A 20446-nucleotide genomic window follows, 5' to 3' on the forward strand; every position below is an offset into this window, starting at 1 on the left:
ACACAGAAGAGCTAAAGTCATTTATCAGAATTTGGGGAGATCAGTGTAGGGATTTGATAATGTTTTGTTGTTGCTGTACTACCACAGAAAAGAGGTTTCTTCTTTTATACAAAATGGACTAACACTCTGCAACGACATGGTTAATACAGAGGTATACTGAAGAGAAACATACAGACACACACAGACACACAAACACACACAAAACTTGACTTCCTTAGTGCGACAATTTTACAGTTTCCTAAAAAAGATTTTTGGAATACAAATATGCATTTTAGTGTAAGTAGTAAATACTGTAAGGCATTGCTAGTCATGATATTTAATAAAAGTGAAAATATAAGCGAACACACCTAATGTGGTTGTGAGTAGTCAGTAGATGGCTATGAAAGGACTGAGAGGTCATGTGGATTTTGCTCTTTGGAATTAATCTGGTGGGCTTCCTGGAGGGTGTGTGTTTTGAACATCAACTTAAAAAGGACTTTGGGGTATTAAATAAAAGTGCTTCAGGACATGCCTTGTGTGCATGAAGTTGTGAGTTCCATCTGGCACTGCCCCACACAGTTCAGTGGGACCTCCAGCTCTGCCAGTATAATCTTTTGTATCTCAACCAAATGTGTGTGAACACCATGATCAAATGTGTCAGCACCCAAGATGTGTGACCATGATACACTATAATCAAGTCTGAGCACTCTCAGACAAGAACACAATGACAAGAAAGAATGGAAGGGAAAAATATTTCAGATGTGATATGCATACCTCATCAGAGATTCTTTGAGGTATCTTTTCTTTTCCTTTCTATGAAGTGTAAGTACCACTTAGAAAGTTGTCAAATGTCAAAGAAGGAGGAATTAATTGCGGGCAATAAGATGAAAAGAAAGGATCATTTTCTAGCAGTGAGAGCTCTCAGACAGATTCACTGTGAGGGGATTCAGTGGGCAGATGGGGTGAAGTGGCAGGGGAAAAGGCATCAGCGGAAGTTGTTTAAGCCAGACTTGATAAAGCACAGAAAAATCATGTCAGGAATCAGCATGCCCTCTGATGAGGGAAGGGAACACAGTTAGGGCTCAGATTAATCACTTCCTTGAATTCAAGGCCAAATTCAAATTCATTTAGAAGTGTTGTTAGCAAAAGTCTATCATTCTTCTTTTAAAAAATAGTGTAAGCAAGGCCTACCTCGTAAGTTGATAAACAGAATGAAGTGAAAAATGCTTACGTGGTGAATGAATGTAAGAGGCAAATTTTGGGTTATGGAGGGTCTGAAGCTTATATAACATTGTACATCTTCCTCCCTCCCTCCCTCCCTCCCTCCCTCCCTCCCTCCCTCCCTCCCTCCCTCCCTCCCTCTCTCCTTTCCTTCTTCCTCCCTTCCTCCCTTCCTTCCTTCCTTCCCTCCTTCCTTCCTTCCCTCCTTACTTCCCTCCTTCCTTCCTTCCTTCCTTCCTTCCTTCCTTCCTTCCTTCCTTCCTTCCTTCCCTCCCTCCCTCCCTCCCTCCCTCCTTCCTTCCTTCCTTCCTTCCCTCTTCCCTTCCTCCCTTCCTCCCTTCTTCCCTCCCTCCCTCCCTCCCTCCCTTTCTTCTTTCTTCCTTCCTTCCTACTTCCTTCCTTCCTCCCTTCCCTCCTCCCTTCCTTCCTCCTTTCCTTCCTCCTTCCTTCCCTCCCTTCCTTCCTTCCTTCCTTCCTTCCTTCCTTCCTTCCTTCCTTCCTTCCTTCCTTTCCTCCTTCCCTTCCTCCCTTCTTCCCTCCCTCCCTCCCTCCCTCCCTCCCTCCCTCCCTCCCTTCCTTCCTTCCTTCCTTCCTTCCTTCCTTCCCTCTTCCCTTCCTCCCTTCCTCCCTTCTTCCCTCCCTCCCTTCCTCCCTCCCTCCCTCCCTTCCTTCCCCAGAACCTTATACATGCAGAGAAAATTTTCTGGTAATATCCTTTTATTCCGGTAACATCCGGTAACTTGCCTCTTTTAAAAAAGATTGTTCATAATTGATTATTCTTTTGTAACACTGTAGCACTGTCCTCTCATTGTTCATCGATTTGCTCGAGCGGGCACCAGTAACTTATCCATTCTGAGACTTGTTGTTACTGTTTTGGGCATATCGAATATGCACAGGGAGCTTGCCAGGCTCTGCCGTGCGGGCAAGATACTCTCGGTAGCTTGCCGGGCTCTCCGAGAGGGAGGAGGGATGGAGGAATCTAACCCGTGTTGGCCACGTGCAAGGCAAAGCCCTACCCGTTATGCTAATGCTCCAGCCCCATGGAGATTTTGTACTTAGTAAATCATCCTCCCACTCTAGGTGTCTTGTTTCCTTTATTTTTGGTTTACATCACGGTGTCTGTTTCAGGAGTTCTTCACACATCTTCAAAAGCAAATTTTCACACCATGTTTACCAACAAAGTCTCAAAATCTGTGCTGGACAGATTGTACACTGGTCAGGGCACTTACACAGATGCATGGGTGGTTCAGTGGTAGAATCCTTTTGTAAATTAAAAAAAAAAATCTAAATCTCCCATTCACAAACATGCTGGACTAGTTCAGCTAAAGAAATTGAAATAGGGGTCAATGGACTGGAGTGCAGGCTCTGCCTGCTTCGATTTTTTTAAATCAAAAGAATGCACAGGACTGGGCTTGCTGCTTAAGTGGTAAAGCCCTTGATTGCTAGTGTGAGGCCCTGGGTTTGATCCCCAGCACCAACTGGTCTCTTGAGCACTGCTGAACGTGGCTCCAAAACATTAAAATATATAACAAGGAGACAAAAATCTGGTTATAAAATTAGGCACTAAAGATTTATTATGAATAATAAAATAAATCTAACAGATGGCTACTTAAAAAAACTGCAAATATTACGAAATTGAGGTAAACGGCACGATGTTTTAATTTTGTACCTATCTGAGACATCTCTTATACATTTGTGTGTGAACCTGTGAACGCAGGTGTGTGTGTGTGTGTGTGTGTGTGTGTGTAAATGCACATGTACAAATAAACATGTTGTGATTTATGATAGTCATTTTGGATGGCGATAAACATGTGTACATACATTTTTTACTTTTCTCTAGTATTATTTATCAAAATTTATTATTGCTACTTTCGAAAAAAAATCTTTTAAAACCACAGTGTGTATACCACAAAATTTTACACTCATGGCCAAATTTTCAAAAGTTTCCACCACAGGTTTTAATGAGTTTCATGGATTAACTTCTGATTATACCTTCAAATTATTTCTCTTCCATTATTTCCTAATTTGGGGATTGAGTATTCCTGGATGCACTCACATTCTATACCTTCATTCTCCCATCTCACTGGTGAACAACGAATAATAGGAATATCTCTAGGTACCATTTTTACAGGGCTGGAGCATTAGCACAACGGGTAGGGCGTTTGCCTTGCACACAGCCAACATGGCCAACCCGAGTTCAATTCCTCCGCCCCTCTCAGAGAGCCTGGCACGCTACTGGGAGTATCATGCCCACACGGCAAAACCTGGCAAGCTCCCCGTGACGTATTCGACATGCCAAACACAGTATCAAGTCTCACAATATTACTGGGCCCACTCAAGCAATTGATGAACAATGGGAGGACAGTGACAGAGACAGTGACCATTTTTACAACCATAGATACACAAAGAAGTAATGTGAACTTCACAATATGTCCTACTTCATCCAAGTTAAATTAATTGTCAATGAATTTCAGAGTCAAGAAACCAAAGAGAAGCATGGCTGAAAGAAACCCAGGGGTTGAACTCCTTAATTGTAAAACTTTATAGAACAAGGGGGAAATGCCCTGCCACAGAGGGAGGGTGGGATGGGGGGGATGGGGGGTGGGAGGGATGCTGGGACCCATGGTGGAGAAGATGGGCACTGGTGGAGGGAGGGGTACTTGATCATTGTATAACTGAAACCCAAGCACAAAAATTTATAAGTCTATAACTGTACCTCATGGTGTTTCACTAATAAAAAAATAAAATTAAATTAAAAAACCTTTATAGAATCATAATAATGCCAGTATATTGATTGAGTTCCTGTAGGAATTTGGAAAGAAATTGTGCCAATGTGCTTCCACCATACTGACAAAACTGGGAGAAAATGAAAAGGCAGTGTGAAGATTTGGGCTGTGTATCTGAGAGGCACCCGTAGCCCACATCTTATCCAAACACAGAGACAAGATATGTTCCATTAGCAGGACTGAATCTAACTTAAATCTAATTAAATCCGATGGTGGAATATCAAGGAAAGCTTTTTGTTCCTTTTGTGTATTGTTATGTTCTTCCTCCAAAGTCAGCTGGTTATACTTGAGTTCAGAATGCCGCTTTGAAATCACTGTGATTTACTTGATGCTGAGCTCATTCTTCTCTCAGAAAGTCCCTTCCTGGGGCACCATTATGGCTATGATGGAGCACTCTCCCCAAGATGGTAAAGATAAACCGCAAGCATGCTCAACTCTTGCTTTGGGTCTGTGCCACATGGGCCTGGGCAGAGCTCCTTGTGAGGATGGTACAAGCAACAGTTGGGAAGCAGGCCTAGAGGTGTGGTGGCCATTCCAGAAATGTAACCCCTCCAAAATGTGTTGCCCAGGCTTTGTAAGGAGGGCAAAGCAAAGAAAGCTGCTGCCCATTTGGAACATACTCTGGCTCCTTCCACATCTGCAGGACATTTAGCTCTTTGCATCTGGTAATGTTTGTGCAAATATAATTCCATATTCACTAATAATTCCTGGGGCTAAAGGCCCCCCCTCGGGTAACCTTGTTAATATTCTCTCAAGGCCTGGTGTGAACGCCTCAGAGCATTTTGATTAGAATTCAATCTTGTGTTTTTTTTCCCTTTCTGTCTCTTTCTCCCTCGCTCCTCTCATGCTTTTCTGGCCCCTGGTTTCCTGGCCACCCACATCAGGAGGCTTTCTCCCCCCTTCCACTCTCCATTCTCAGTTTCAAGGAATTTCCTTGTGTCAAAGGCAAAGTGTGATTGACATATTTTCCCCTCTTAAGAGCAGTCATCCCAGTGTTTGATTTAACCATCTCCTTATGGGGCTCAGGCAAGTATTACCTGGGCGAAAAAGACACCTCCTGCTCATCCTCACCTCAAGTGCCTGCTCCAGACCCACTGAGCTCAGCCAGTATTTTTATAGACTTTTAAAATGCTGCTCTGCACCCCTTTCTACCTTTTTAATGGATTAATTGTGGCACTATTAAGTTGATTCCTTGGTACCTTAACCATTAAAGAATTTTAGGTATCTGCGCCCAGGTAGACCAGCTGCCTCCAGCGGTTACTATTCTTAGGCCCTGGGGGACAGAGTGGATACTTAATGAATTCTCCAGTTTTGGGATTCACTAACTGGTCAGGTTGTGCTTCTTCTGATTGCTTGGTTCTCTTGATTGGTTCATTTTCTCTCTTAGGAGAAGAAAATAGAAAACAAACACAAAATCAAATTTGTCAGCGCATTAGGAATTATATATAAACTCAAGCATTTCTGACAGTGAAGTGCTTCAGGCTGGAGAAATTCTGGAATGCATTCATTCCTTCTCCAGCTGCCTTATCAGCCACTTATAAAGGATTTTAAGGAGTCTGCCTGAAGGGATTGAACTAGATGACCTGGGAAGAGGTCACTTGCAGCCTTAATTACCCAGAAATTCTTTTCTAGGACAGGACATACTTCTTACAGTGTTGGAGCAAATCTATCCTAACAGGATTATTCATGTGTCTCCTGAAGAGCCTGAGTCACTGCCCCAAGTTTTCCTTAATGGATTACACTCCTGCTGATTATAATATGCTATTGCCTACTCAAAACTCCTAATTGCAGGTAGCTTAGTAGTAACTCAATAATTAGATGCTTAAATAACTTTCTATGTCCTCAATTCTATTGTTTTAGAAGAAAACAAAGTGCTAGAAGAAAGACAAACTTGAATAGCAAGATTGATTTTTTTCTGCTAAAATTTCAGTAATAAAGGTATCTTTACTCAAAAGTCTTCCTTCAGTGACATTTTATTTTATTTATTTATTTGATTGTTTGCTTTTTGGGTCACACCTGGTGATGCTCGCGGTTGCTCTTGGTTCAGGAATCACTCCTGGTGGTCTGGTCGTTCTCTGGGGAACTATATAGGATGCAGGGGGATAGAACCTGGGTTAGCTGTGTGAAAGACAAGAGCCTTTCATGCTGTCCATCCCTCTGTCCCTACATTTTATTTTTAATCAGGAGCAATGTCCTGTCATTAGAAATCAATAAAGGTGCTCAATCAATAAAAAATATGACCTACATGCATGTCAGTCATAATTATTATTCATGTCATGAGAAACAAAGCATGGGCCTGACCAAGGAGAGCAGGCATGCGTTCTTACATTGCAGCAATAGCAGTGTTTGTTGTGTTTCTGGTCTGCATTCTATCCCAGTGCTGTAGAAAAACATAGCTGTAGAAGAAATACCAGTATTCGCCATTCTATAAACACTGGGAAAAGACAAGAAATGCTTACCCTAAAAAGTATTGACTCCAAAAGGTTTGGATGAACTTTGAGTATTTTTTAGTATTCGATATGCCAGACACAGTAACAACAAAGTCTCCAATGGAGACGTTACTGGGCCCGCTCGAGCAAATCGACGATCAACGGGAGGGCCTTTACCTTTACCTTTACCTATGTCAATTACCTAATGTAGGCTTTAGGAATCTTTCTTGAAATCAAGACTTAATGAACTCATGTTTCCCATAATGCATTTAAGTCTCTTCTGTACAAAATTTGTATTTTCAACACATATGTACAATTAAGATAACAGGTTTCACAAATCTGCTACCTGACTTATAGTATTTTTTCTTAATTCATTGTTGGGCTGGAGCGATAGCACAGCGGTAGGGCGTTTGCCTTGCACACAGCCAACATGGCCGACCCGAGTTCGATTCCTCCACCCCTCTCGGAGAGCCCAGCAAGCTACCGAGAGTATCTCGCCCGCACGGCAGAGCCTGGCAAGCTACCTGTGACGTATTCGATATGCCAAACACAATAACAAGAAGTCTCATGATGGAGATGTTACTGGGCCCGCTCAAGCAAATTGATGAACAACGGGAGGACCATGACTGTATTCATTGTTTACACACTTTCAAACTCAAAGAGTTTCACCAATACCTGCTTTAGCACTCCAGGACAGTATTCCTAGGAAACAGTTGTTTCTGGACTCTGTGTGTGTGTGTTTGTGTGTGTGTGTTGCTCTTAAACATTTGTGCATTTGTGGGATTTTTTTTTAAAGTATGTAGGCAACCCTGATTATGGCACAGCAGCTATGAACTTCTACCCGCTTATATCAATTACACGTGACAGAGGCCAACCTTTCTCCACTACATAAAAAAGCTCATCAGCATGTCTAGACTCTACAGAGTCTTTTCCCAAGAGAGCAAGGGCTCAGAGAAAGAAAAAGAAAGGAATTTTCTCTTTATGCATAGTATCACTGTATCACTGTCATCCTATTGTTCCTCGATTTGCTTGAGCGGGCACCAGCAACGTCTCCAGTCGTCCCTGTCACATGCTAGTGTAGCCCGATGGCATATTGGGGGCTCTTTCAGGGTCAGGGGAATGAGGACCATCATTGTTACTGTTTTTTGGCATACTGAGTACGCCACGGGTAGCTTGCCAGGCTCTGCCGTGTGGGCGGGATACTCTCAGTAGCTTGCCGGGCTCTCCGAGAGAGATGGTGGCTTTTGGGACAGCCTCTAATCACCTTTACAGGTGTTCCCAGTCAGGCATATATGCGGGCAGGATACTTTCTCTGAGCGTGAAAACTAGACAATAAGAGGTCACGCATAGTAGAAAACTCAATTGCCAATTTTTCATCTCCTGACCCAGAAGCAGTCTGTATTTCACCAGAATTGAGACCTATAATGACTACTATCCCAAACCTACTCTGCCCACGGGTATATTGTCTCACCTGATGTTGTCAATAGTAAACCCACTGGACTCAAGTTTCAGCCATAGCTCAGTTCTTTCATCTGATAGATGGGAAAAGTTTAAAATAATCATAAACCATAATGACTTAAAAATGCACTCATATATTAGTTCTGGAACCCTACCGGAGTGTTTCTTAAATTTTATTTTTGGATCATCTTATTTTTAGTTCATCTTATCCAGATGTGCATCTTTAGATACACAGCAATGCATAAGTAGAAAGCCAGAAATGTACACACAGATTTATGAATACTACACACGGGGCACATATATATAGATTTTAATATATTCACACATTACAATGCACACCCTTAGAACCACACCCTGGTACAGCAGTATAAACGTTTAAAAGAATATGTATTGAAATTCAGTTAAAAGGAAATATAAGGAATAAAACTAATATAGCCGCTTTTAAAATCTAAGTGCATATATTATAAGAGTAAAGTAAATTCATGATACTCATTTCAATGGCATTGAGATAGTGTAAACTTTTCATAAGCTGCAGGTATAGGCTTGATGGGAGGCTGATTAAGGAGAAAGTCTTGATGTATAATCCAGTGCTGCTACTAAACTGATTTGTGTTAGCTTCTGCACATTCCTTGATAGACTATCATGAGCTAACAGGAACTCCCTGATAACAGTAGGGAGCTGCAATCTTCCTTTCTTGTTTCATCAGGCACCCAATGAGATTTTGAAATATAAATGAATTATTAATATCATCTGTGCAGAGACTTTTTGAGTCTCTTTGGGTTTGAATGGGAGGTAGGAATTAGGAAAAGGGAATTTGACAAACTCCCTCTGTGGGAGCCTCTCACTTGCCTCCTCCTATAGCCAGGGCTGAGGGCTTGTGTTGACTTACAACATTGGAAAGGTAAAGGTTTTCTAGGATGTAATTCAAGGTAATGAAATGAAGTGCTCTCTTTCAGGAAAATCTCTTTTGTTTTTTTTTTTTTGCATATTTTCATCTCTTTCCTCCTATTTACATCTTCAACTGTTTCTATCTTTTCCTGATATTTAAACTCAGGGAATACTAGTTTATGCTAGCCACAGCTTGGTACTGCTATCATTAGCTAAATTATACACATTTAGGTCTTTTCATTTTTTTTTTTGTGAACAAGTTTTTAAGTCTATTTAATCATTTGAGCGATAGCACAGCGGTAGCGGTAGCGGTAGCTATGGCTGGAGCGATAGCACAGCGGTAGGGCGCTTGCCTTGCACGCAGCCAGCATGGCCGACCCGAGTTCGATTCCTCCGCCCCTCTCGGAGATCCCGGCAAGCTACTGAGAGTATCTCGCCCGCACGGCAGAGCCTGGAAAGCTCCCTGTGACGTATTTGACATGCCAGGCACAGTAACAACAAAGTCTCCAATGGAGATGTTACTGGGCTCCCTGTGACGTATTCGATATGCCAGACACAGTAACAACAAAGTCTCCAATGGAGACGTTACTGGGCCCACTCGAGCAAATCGATGATCAACGGGAGGGCCTTTACCTTTTACCATTTTTTTTTTTTTGTGAACAAGTTTTTAAGTCTATTTAATCATTTGAGCAGTTTTTTTCACAATTCAACTTATGTATTTGTTTAAGCAATTCAATTTATTTATTTGCTTGTTTTGGGCCACACCTGGTAATACTCAGGGGTTACTCCTGGTTCTGCAGGGTCAGGATGTATGGGATGCCAAGAATTGAGTCTGGTTGGCTGTGTGCAAGGCAAACACTTTACCCACTGTACCATCACTCTGGCACCAAAATTCCACTCAATTAAAAATTAAGCTAAATTCTCAACTCCTGCGGATTTAAAGAAGGCTGTTGTAGAACCCATGTGGAGCTCTAGCCTTGATTTAGTGCTAGAGAAAAGCATTTGGAGGAAAGATATCCCTGTATTTTAAAACTATTCCTAGTTGTCCCTAGCAGAGACAGGCTGGAAAATAAAAGGGAGTTAGGGAAAGAGAAAGAAACTTGGCTGCTGAAGATCAGGATGATTTTTCAGGGGTTTGTCTTAAAAGTTTCTTTCTGAAAAGTTTATTTGCTTTGGTGGTAGAAACAAACGGTTTAGAATTAGAAAGTTAGAAAATTCTTTATCTAATGAAGATGAAGTATTGTTTCTATTCTTGCTACCTACTACCAAAATCTGAAGAAACAACTATTTATTGTCCCATCATTAAACAAATATTATGTATACATACTGTCCTGTCTACTGTCCTCCTGTTGTTCATCGATTTGCTCGAGCGGGCCCAGTAATGTCTCCATTTTGTTTTTTTGAGACTTCTTGTTATTGTGTTTGGCATATTGAATACATCACGGGTAGCTTGCCAGGCTTTGCCGTGTGGGCAAGATACTCTCGGTAGCTTGCCAGTCTCTCCGAGAAGGGCATAAGAATCGAACCCGGCTTGACCGGACTGGCTGCGTGCAAGGCAAACACCCTACCACTGTGCTATCGCTCCAGCCAATATATACATACAATAAACATAAATTTACATCTGTATTAATGTATATCTCTCACTTCCATTTTTCTGCATATGGGGATATATGCATTGCTATTCACATTGTTTTTTTAATTATGTCTTAGAGATTTGGGGGTTATTTATCTTCACATATCTACAACTCTCTTAGGACATTGTACTGCTTATGGCTTATAGCATAGTGTTTATGCTATAACTGTGCAATTATATTATTTCTGATTTTTTGCAATCACTATCAATCTACATTTAGGGATATTGCCAATTTTTAAATTACTCACTGAATAAATTATAGATCTTGCACGATTGTGAATGGAGAAATTGGGTAAATTTCTGGTTTAAAGATCTGTGTATCAGTAGTATTATAACTACTGATTAGTGAGCTATTACTGTTGACTAATGTATGAGAATAACTCTTCTTCCAGACACATATACAAAATTTTTAGAACTTTGACAATGTGTTGGGGACTTTTGAGTCAGTTAACTCTGTTGCTGAGGTAGGTAACGATGAAAATGAGTTCCTATTATTTGTAGATATTTAGCAACATTCAAACATCCACATCGGGTAGATAAGTTGCTTATGTTTAAGAATAGCACAGCGGTAGGGCGTTCGCCTTACAAGCGGCCAACATGGCCGACCCGAGTTCGATTCCTCCGCCCCTCTCGGAGAGCCCGGCAAGCTACCGAGAGTATTTGATATGCCAGACACAGTAACAACAAAGTCTCCAATGGAGACGTTACTGGGCCCGCTCGAGCAAATCGATGATCAACGGGAGGGCCTTTACCTTTACCTTTTATCATTGTTCATAATCTAAGGAAGGTCTTCTTTAGTTCTACCCATTTTTAACCACTGCTCTCTTAGACTACCGAGAATGGAAATAGTCAAGTCAAAGTCAAATAGCTGTGACATTTTAGAAAGTCATGGTTATTCAGAGTTCATGGCTAAGCTATAGGTATGTCACTTATAGGAACAAATCTTATGAATAACATAATTTGAAGAGTATGTAACAGTACTCCTGAGACATATGCCATGTTATAAACCAAGCTTCTCTCTCTCTCTCTCTTTTTTTTTTTTTTTGCTTTTTGGGTCACAGCTGGCAATGCACAGGGGTTACTCCTGGCTCTGCACTCAGGAGTTACTCCTGGTGGTGCTCAGGGGACCATTTGGGATGCTGGGAATCAAACCTGGGTCGGCCGCGTGCAAGGCAAACGTCCTACCCGCTGTGCTATCTCTCCAGACCCCCAAGCTTCTCTTTTAAAAAGTAATGAAAAGCATAATCTTTTGTTTCAGCAGATCTTAATCATGTGATGTGTGACTTGTTCTATAGCTGTTTAAATGTATAATCATTTAATTGACTTGATCTGTGGCATCTCGGGCATAAGAGGATATCATTACCTTGGTCAAGGCATGGTATTCTGTCTTGCACCTTCATCTGTGTCAAACAATTTTCACATTTTCTACAATGTCTACCCCAATGGTGGGTGTGATATCCAGTGAAATTGTTATTCTGCTTGCCTAATTTCTCTATTCAAAGATATTTCGTGTTAAAGAAAATAATGTGGTAATGCCTGGGATAAAAAAGATACATTCAAATCATAGCAAAAGCAATTCAATTATTAACTATCTATATAAATCATCTAATCTGTAAATGTCATTTGTTTAGCAGTTATAGAATCAGATAGAAGGATTATGGTAGGAATTAGAAGAGATTGCATATATGTGCAACAAAAATCATAAAAGTAATATATTCTTAACACACATATAACACTTAAAACACAGTGTGTAATTTTTTATTTTGTTAAGCATTTTTTTACCATGTTATTGAGGTACCAGGCTTTGCAATACTTTAAATTTTGCTTTTTATACTTTCAAGCGTACGTGTTCCTATACTACACCAATCAGCAGAATGCTACTTCCCTCCACTAGTATCCCAAATGTCCTTTAACATAATATAAAATATTATATTTTAGATAATGATAAATATCTGCATTAATAACAGGTCATAATGTAAATCTCTAGGTGTAACAAAGTCACCTGAGTAGACATTGCATTTAATACAAATGAAACATTGATTCATCATTGGAAAAGCATAAAATATGTTAGCAAGCTAGGAATAAATAGAACTTTCTTTTTTTAAAATTTTTTTAAAAAATTGAATCACAGTGATATACACAGTTACAAAGTTGTTCATGGGGCTGGAGCCATAACTTACAGTGGTAGGGCATTTGCTTTGCACACGGCCGACCCCGGTTCGATTCCCAGCATCCTACATGGTCCCCCGAGCACCACCAGGAGGAATTCCTGAGTGTATGAACCAGGAGTAACCCCTGTGCATCGCCGGGTGTTACCCAAAAAAGAAAAATGAGTAAATAAATAAATTGAACTTCTTGTAATATTTCAAAAAAAAAGTTGGTCACCATTGGATTTCAGTTATGTAATGTTTCAACACACGTACCTTCACAAGTATCCATTTCCCATCACCAGTGTCCTCAGTTTCCCTCCCGACCCCCTCCTCCTGCCTCTCTATGGCAGGCACTTTTCTTCTCACTCTGTTTTCTCTCCATGTCTCTCTCTCTCTCTCTATCTCTCTCTCTTTCTCCCCTCCCCCTTTTGGAACTTGTGGCTTGCAATAAAGATAATGAATAATGAAAGGTTGTCAGGAATATCCTGATACCTACCTTCAACACTCAGTCACTTAATCACTTAATCCCCATTATTCATCGATTTACTCGAGTGGGTGCCAGTAACGTCTCCATTCATCCCGGTTGCGTGCTAGCGTAGCCCAATGGTATCTGTTCGTTCTACACTCAGTTCCTGTCAAAAATGATCATTTCCAACTATCATTGTCATATTGGCCCTTCTCTTTCGTAACTGACCTTTGCTGCCCCTACATTCTTGTGGCAAACTTCTAACTTATTGACTAGTCCTTCTGGCTCGTGATTACGCTGGCCTTGGATATTAGTCTCTCTCTCTCTCTCTCTCTCTATATATATATATATATATATATCACTTAATCATCACTTAATCCCCGTTATTCATCGATTTATTCGAGCGGGTGTCAGTAACGTCTCCATTCATCCCGGTTGCGTGCTAGCGTAGCCCAATGGTATCTGTTCGTTTTAGGAACATGTAGAGCCTCAAACCGATCATTTAGGGTCTTGACGAAGAAGTCTGACCATCTTATAGGTGGGCGTCCACGTGATCTTTTGATGTCTCGTGGAATCCAATCAGTAATGGCTCTAGTCCAGCGGTTGTCTGTAAACCTCATTACATGTCCAGCCCATTTGATTTTTGATGTCTTGGCAAATGAGACAGCGTCCCTGATTCTTGAGCGTTGACGAAGATCAGAACTCCGGATTCTATCTCTCATTTGAGTGAATCGTGATATTCCAAGCATAGTTCTTTCGATTCCTCTTTGAGAGACCCGAATAGTGTTCTCATCCTGTTTTCATAGGGTCCAGGTCTCTGAGGCATATGTTAATGCAGGAAGAATAGTGGAATCAAAGAGATGTGCTCGTAGCTGGAGGTTCTTTGTCCTTTTAGTTATTTCTTCAACGCTCTTGAAGGCATTCCAAGCCGCTCTCTTCCTCCTGCGTAACTCAGGTGCCAGGTCATTCATCATGTTGATTTCTCGACCTAAGTATATATAACTGTTGCATTCGGAGATGGTGGTTCCGTTGAGAGCGAATGGAGTGTGGAAAGGTCGGACTACAGCTGAATCTTACGAAGACAATGTTTATGAGAAACAGCCTTGTTCCTGACGCTCTCTCTCTCTCTCTATATATATATGTATATCTCACAAATGAATGAAGTCATTCATTCTATACCTGTCCATGTCCTCTGTCTCATTCCACTCAGCATGATGCTCTCCATATCTATCCGTTTATAAGCAAATTTTATGACTTCATTCTTCCTAATGGCTGCATAGTATTTCATTGTGTAGATGTACCATACTTTCCTTATCCAGTCAACTTAAGTCATTGGGCCCTTAAGTTGTTTTCAGATTCTGGCTATTGTGAATAGTGCTAAACAAACCTTTCTTAATCTAGTTAAGGGCAACTGTAAGTACCAGGAGCAAAAGTCATATGCAATGTCAAAATGCTGAGAAGTCTGTCATCTTTTTAAAGACACTCCTTTACTGCTTTTTTCAAAACTGGTTTCAAGACTATTAATGCCCTAAACTGTTGCCTGTCCCCAAAGCTCTGTATTGCTCCTTTGAATCTGAATGATAATCTAGCTGGATAAAGTATTGTTGGGTATTCTTGGTGAGGTATTCACTTCACTGAGGGTGTTTTTTATTTTAATTTGTAATGCTCTTCTACCATCTTCTTCTGGCTTATAGTCTCACTTGATGTATCTGCTATAAATCTTACGGTCTTTCCATAATATGGAGGTTCCTTTTTTAGGCTTTCTTCTTTCAATATTCAATATTCTATCTTTTACTTTTGTCTATTTTCTCAGGGACCCTTTGAGCCTCTTGGATCTGGGTGCCTGCACTCTTCAATAATGGGAAATTCTTATCCATGATTTCTTCCTTTCTCTCTTTCTTCCTTTCTCCCTTCCTTCCTTTCTCCCTTCCTTCCCTCCTTCCTTCCTTCCTTCCTTCCTTCCTTCCTTCCTTCCTTCCTTCCTTCCTTCCTTTCTTTTTCTTTTTTTGCTTTCTGGGTCACACCCAGCAATGCACAGGGGTTACTCCTGGCTTTGCACTCAGGAATTACATCTGATGGAGCTCGGGAGACCATATGGGATGCTGGGAATTGAACCCAGGTTGGCCATGTGCAAGGCAAATGCCTTACCCACTGTGCTATAGCTCCAGTCCCATTATCCATGATCTCTTTAATTAATTGTTCTTTATTGAAATTGACTTTGTGTTTTTCAGGGACTTTGATAATTACTTTCTTTATTTTTTGGCGCGGGGGCACACCCGGGGATGCAGAGGTTACTCCTGGCTCATGCACTCAGGAATTATCCTGGCAATGCTCAGGGGACCATATGGAATGCTGGGAATTGAACCATAGTCAGCCGCATGCAAGGCGAATGCCCTACCTGCTATGCTATTGCTTTAGTCCCATTGATGATTATTTTCTATTTTTAATTGATTGAGAGATTCCAGAGATTCTTATATTGTTCCTTGTAAACTTCGTCCCATAGTTCTCTGGTGTGCTGTTCATTTTTTTTCCAGACTTTCACCCATCTTGTATTGTTTTAATAGGGCTTCCTGCATTTCATTTCTCAATCATTTCCTCAGCTACTGTTTTTCTGCTGGTCAGACCTTCTATTACATTTTTATACATTCTATTATAGTCTCAATATCTGTTACTTCCATTGAATAATTTTCTCATTTATAGTCTCATAATTTCTTGTTTTTTGCTGACTACTCGTGCTCATTAAACATATTCAATATTGCATCACTAAAATCATGAGAGTGTACAAAACTGGTTGGTTATTGCAGAGATGTCTGGGCTATTATTCGAACTCCTTGAACTTGAAGGGCTTCTTCATGTCTTACTCGTGTTTGCTGTGTTCCTGCTTTGCTGAGGCTGAATCATTACAGTTGTCCCCTGGTGTCTCTGAGAGAGTAGACTGGGTGTTGCTCTTTTCTTTCCTGTTTTCATCCAGTGACAGTAAGTATAAAAGTGAGCTGTGTGAGGCGTATGTGGCCAGGTAGTTCCGGGGATGTGGAAGTAAGCCTGCTGAAATGGCGAAAGTCAGGTGTAGAGACTACCAAACTCAGCTGGAAGGAAAGGGAATATATTTCCGATTACTTCCCCTTCCTCCAATATGTCAGCTGGGAGATCAACCTCGCCTGGGGGGTTGGAGGAACAAGCAGAGGATCAGAAGATTAGAAGTGGGCCTCCTTGATTTGTGATGTTTTAAATTTAGTTAGAGCTTAATATGTGATCGTGATTTCCGTCTTCACTGTTTTTAAGAGAATTCAAATTTTTTATCTTAAGAACTAAACAGTTAATTGAATTCATTCTTAAAAATGTAAAGTACACATTAACATACTGGGCAATAGGATTAAAAGATGTGTTTTATTTAGTTGAAGAGCAGTTCTTTCATTAAGAAACATACATTCCTAACATTTCTTATTAATTTAGACATTGAATCTACAAAGTTTGGACCCTTTGATTAAAACAACCAGTCTTTTTTTTTTTAATTTTTTAATTATTTTTAGTGAAACACCATGAGGTACAGTTGTAGATTTACACTTTTTTGTGCTTGGGTTTCGATTATACAATGATCAAATACCCATCCCTCCACCAGTGCCCATTTTCCACCACCATGGATCCCAGTATCCCTCCCACCCCCATCCCTCCCATCTCACCCTGCCTCTGTGGCAGGGCAATCCCTTGTGTTCTCTCTCTCCTTTTGGGTGTTAAAACAACCAGTCTTATGGATGATTTCTGTGTATGGAATTCAAAGTTCACAAGAGAATATAATATAAAGCAAAAAGACAAAATTTGTTCTGAATCATGTTTTGTATGAAGCGAAGCAAGTTTCATAATAGCAGTATTTCGCTCAACTTGTTTATTCCTTTGTTAAAACTCTTTTTAAGTTTTGAAATTTCATACACACATGCTGATGTATAGAAATCTTGAATATACTGCATAATAAATAAGCAAATAATGGGTAATTTCATTTACAATATTAAATAGCACAACCAGTCCCCAGGACTCTGTGTCCCTTTCTAATCTATACCTCTCCCTTTCTGTTTTTTCATTATAGTTTTACCACCTCAGAATATGTCCGCTATTAAAAGAGTTCGGGATTTTTGGTATCCTGTTAAACACTTTACATAAATGTAATAATACTACGTCTGTTCTTTTGTGTCGGGTTCATTTAATTTTGTCAGTTTTAACTACATTTTTCACACAGAAATCTTTTTCAGCAAATTCTTAAAAAAATTTGCCTGAATATAACATAATTTATTTGCCTAATCCATGCCAGATGAACAGGGGTGTTATTTTAGGTTTGGATAAATATGAGCCATGCTGTTATGAGCAGTCTTGTACATATATTTTGATTGACAAGAGCATGAGATTTGCTAACTTTTAGTTTTAGCTTTTCTTTGTTTCAAATTTTGTTGCTTGGGAGTTTCATATCTGTGTTCAGAAAAGAGATGGGAACTTCCTAAAGCTTTTTTTTTTGAAAGGAAACTTTTATTATATCTATGTACAGACCAGCGTCTGGACTGCAGGGACCATAGCTCAACCCAATTTGGTGGCAAATTCTTTAAAAGAGCCTTCTCCTTTTCCAGTGTGGCGATGCATGTCACGGACTTTGATTTTTTTTTCTTAACATTTTATTAGTGAAACACCATGAGGTACAGTTGTAGACTTACAAATTTTTGTGCTTGGGTTTCAGTTATACAATGATAGAATACCCATCCCTCCACCAGTGCCCATTCTCCACCACCACCAGTCCAAGTACCCCTCATACCCCCCATCCCCCCTTCCCACCCTACCTCTGTGGCAGGGAATTCCATTTTGTTATCTCTCTCCTTTTGAGTGCTGTGGTTTGCAAAAGAGATATTGAGTGGCAATCTTGTTCAGTCTATAGTCTACTCTCATCACGCATTTCCCATCCTGAGAGGAGCCTCACAACACCCTTTATTTGGTGCTCCCTTCTCTATCTGAGCTGCCTTTTCCCCTAGGGTGTGCAGCTGTCCTCAAAGCCATGGAGTAATCCTCCTGGTACTTATCTTGGCTATTCTTGGGTGTTAGTCTCCTATTTTGTTACTTTATGTTCCCCAGATTAATGCAATCTTTCTATGTCTGTCCCTTTCTTTCTGACTCATTTTGCTTAGCATGATACTTTCCATGTCCTACCATTTGTATATGAATTTTATGACTTCATCTTTTCTAACAGCTGCATAGTACTCCATTGTGTAGATGTACCAAAGTTTCTTTAACCAGTCATCTGTTCTTGGGCACTCAGGTTTTTTTCCAAATTCTGGCTATTGTAAAGAGTGCTGCAATGAACAAACAAGTGCAGATGTCACTTTGACTATACTCTTTTGCCTCTCTGGGATATATTCCCAGGAATGGTATTGCTGGGTCAAATGGGAGCTCAATTTCTAATTTTTTGAGAGTCATCCATACTGTTTTCCAAAAGGGCTGAACCAGTCAACATTCCCACCGGCAGTGAAGGAGAGTCCCTTTCTCGCCACATCCACGCCAACACCGGTTGCTTTTGTTCTTTTGGAAGTGGACCAGTCTCTGTGATGTGAAATGATATCTCATTGTTGTTTTGATCTGCATCTCCCTGATGATTAATGATGTAGAGCATTTTCTCATGTGCCTTTTAGCCATTCGGATTTCTTCTTTGAGAAAGTTTCTGTTCATTTCGTCGCCCCATTTTTTGATGGGGTTAGATGTTTTCTTCTTGTGGAGTTCAACCAGTATTTTGTATATCCTTGATATCAACCCCTTGTCGGATGTGTATTCTAAGAATATCCTTTCCCATTCTGTAGACTGTCTTTGTATTTTGGTCACTGTTTCTTTGGAGGTGAAGAAGCTTCTTAGTTTAAGATAGTCCCATTTGTCTATCTCTGTTTTTACTTGCTTGGCCAGTGGCGATGTCACGGACTTTGGACCGAAAATGTTGCCGCCCCAGTCCCTCCGAATTGCGCCACTGCTGTTGGTCCTGATGGCTTTCACCAGCTTAGCCAGAGACCCTTTGTCTTCTGCTGACCGTGTCTCCCTCTGGCCCCAGCGACCTGGGGAAGTGGGGGGGGGGGCTCGCCCTGCAGGGTGCAGTGAGCGCCCCAGCTCCCCGCACACCATGGGCAGAAAGACCACCAGCTCGGTAGGGTCCACATCCCACATGATCACTACCAGCCGTGCCTTCTTGTCCTACACGAGCATGGTGATGGTGCTCACCCCAGCTTGAAGCACTGAGGCCCCCTGCATGGGGACGTTGCCCTGGCTGTCGGCTGCTACTTCTACTAGGCTCTGGCAGCTACTTGCGCGGCAGCTCAAGCCGTGGCCTGGCTGCAACTAGCCGTGGACTCAGGGCGCACCCATCTGCGGGACGAGCCTGTGGGAGCTGTTGGGTGGCGGGGTGGGCACCTGGAGCCCCTGGCACAGGACAGTGCATTGCCACTGCAGGCAGGGGTGTGGCCAGGCCACCTTCGAGGTGCCTTATCTCAAGTCTGTTTTGGGCTGGATGTCCTGGCAGGGCCCGGGGGTGCGCACGGCCTTGGGGCTTTGAAAAATCACTATTATTTTAAGAACCTCTTAATGTAAAATTATTATTATTTTTTTAAACTTTTTGGCTTTTTTGGTCACACCTGGCGATGCACAGGGGTTACTCCTGGCTCTGCACTCAGGAATTACCCCTGGCAGTGCTCAGGGGACCATATGGGATGCTGGGACTAGAACCCCAGGTCGGCCACGTACAAGGCAAACGCCCTACCCGCTGTGCTACTGCTCCAGCCCCTCTTTATGTAAAATTATTGTTAAAATAAAATGGAAAGGAAACACAGGCAAAAAAAAAAAACAACCCTAAATGAGATAGGCCTAGTACCAATAGGCTCATATTTAATGGGGAACAGGTTTGTACACAGACAATTAAAAGAAAACTAACAAATGTTGTAATAGATGTGCACAAAGTTAGGTTTAAATGAAATTAGGAAATGATAATCAATCTGAAGTGTTCCAAAGGAAGTACCGCTTCTGATAAAGTCAGGAATTTTGAAGCATAATTAAAAAAAATGGCAGGTGGAACGATGCATGAAAAACTAACCGTGTAGAGACCTGGGAACGTGGGCTCCGTGACAGGAAAAGAATCCTAAGATCTTGCTACGAAGGAAATGATGAGTGAGACTGGATAGATATGTGGGGGGAAATTATTAACTTCTCTGAATGATGAGCCAGGGAGGTTGATTTTTTTTTGTCATTGTTTTTGGCAATGAAGATTCATTAAGGGGTTTTTAATATGACTGCTAAAAGAACACATTTGCTTTATTAACGTAAGTAGCACCGTAGCAATGTCCTCCCATTGTTCATTGATTTGCTCGAGGGCACCTGTCTCTATTGCGAGATTTGTTGTTACTGTTTTTGGTATATCGAATAAGTCT

Source organism: Sorex fumeus, unplaced genomic scaffold, assembly GCF_029834395.1.
Source record: "Sorex fumeus unplaced genomic scaffold, SorFum_2.1 ptg000001l, whole genome shotgun sequence".
Lineage (NCBI taxonomy): Eukaryota > Metazoa > Chordata > Mammalia > Eulipotyphla > Soricidae > Sorex > Sorex fumeus.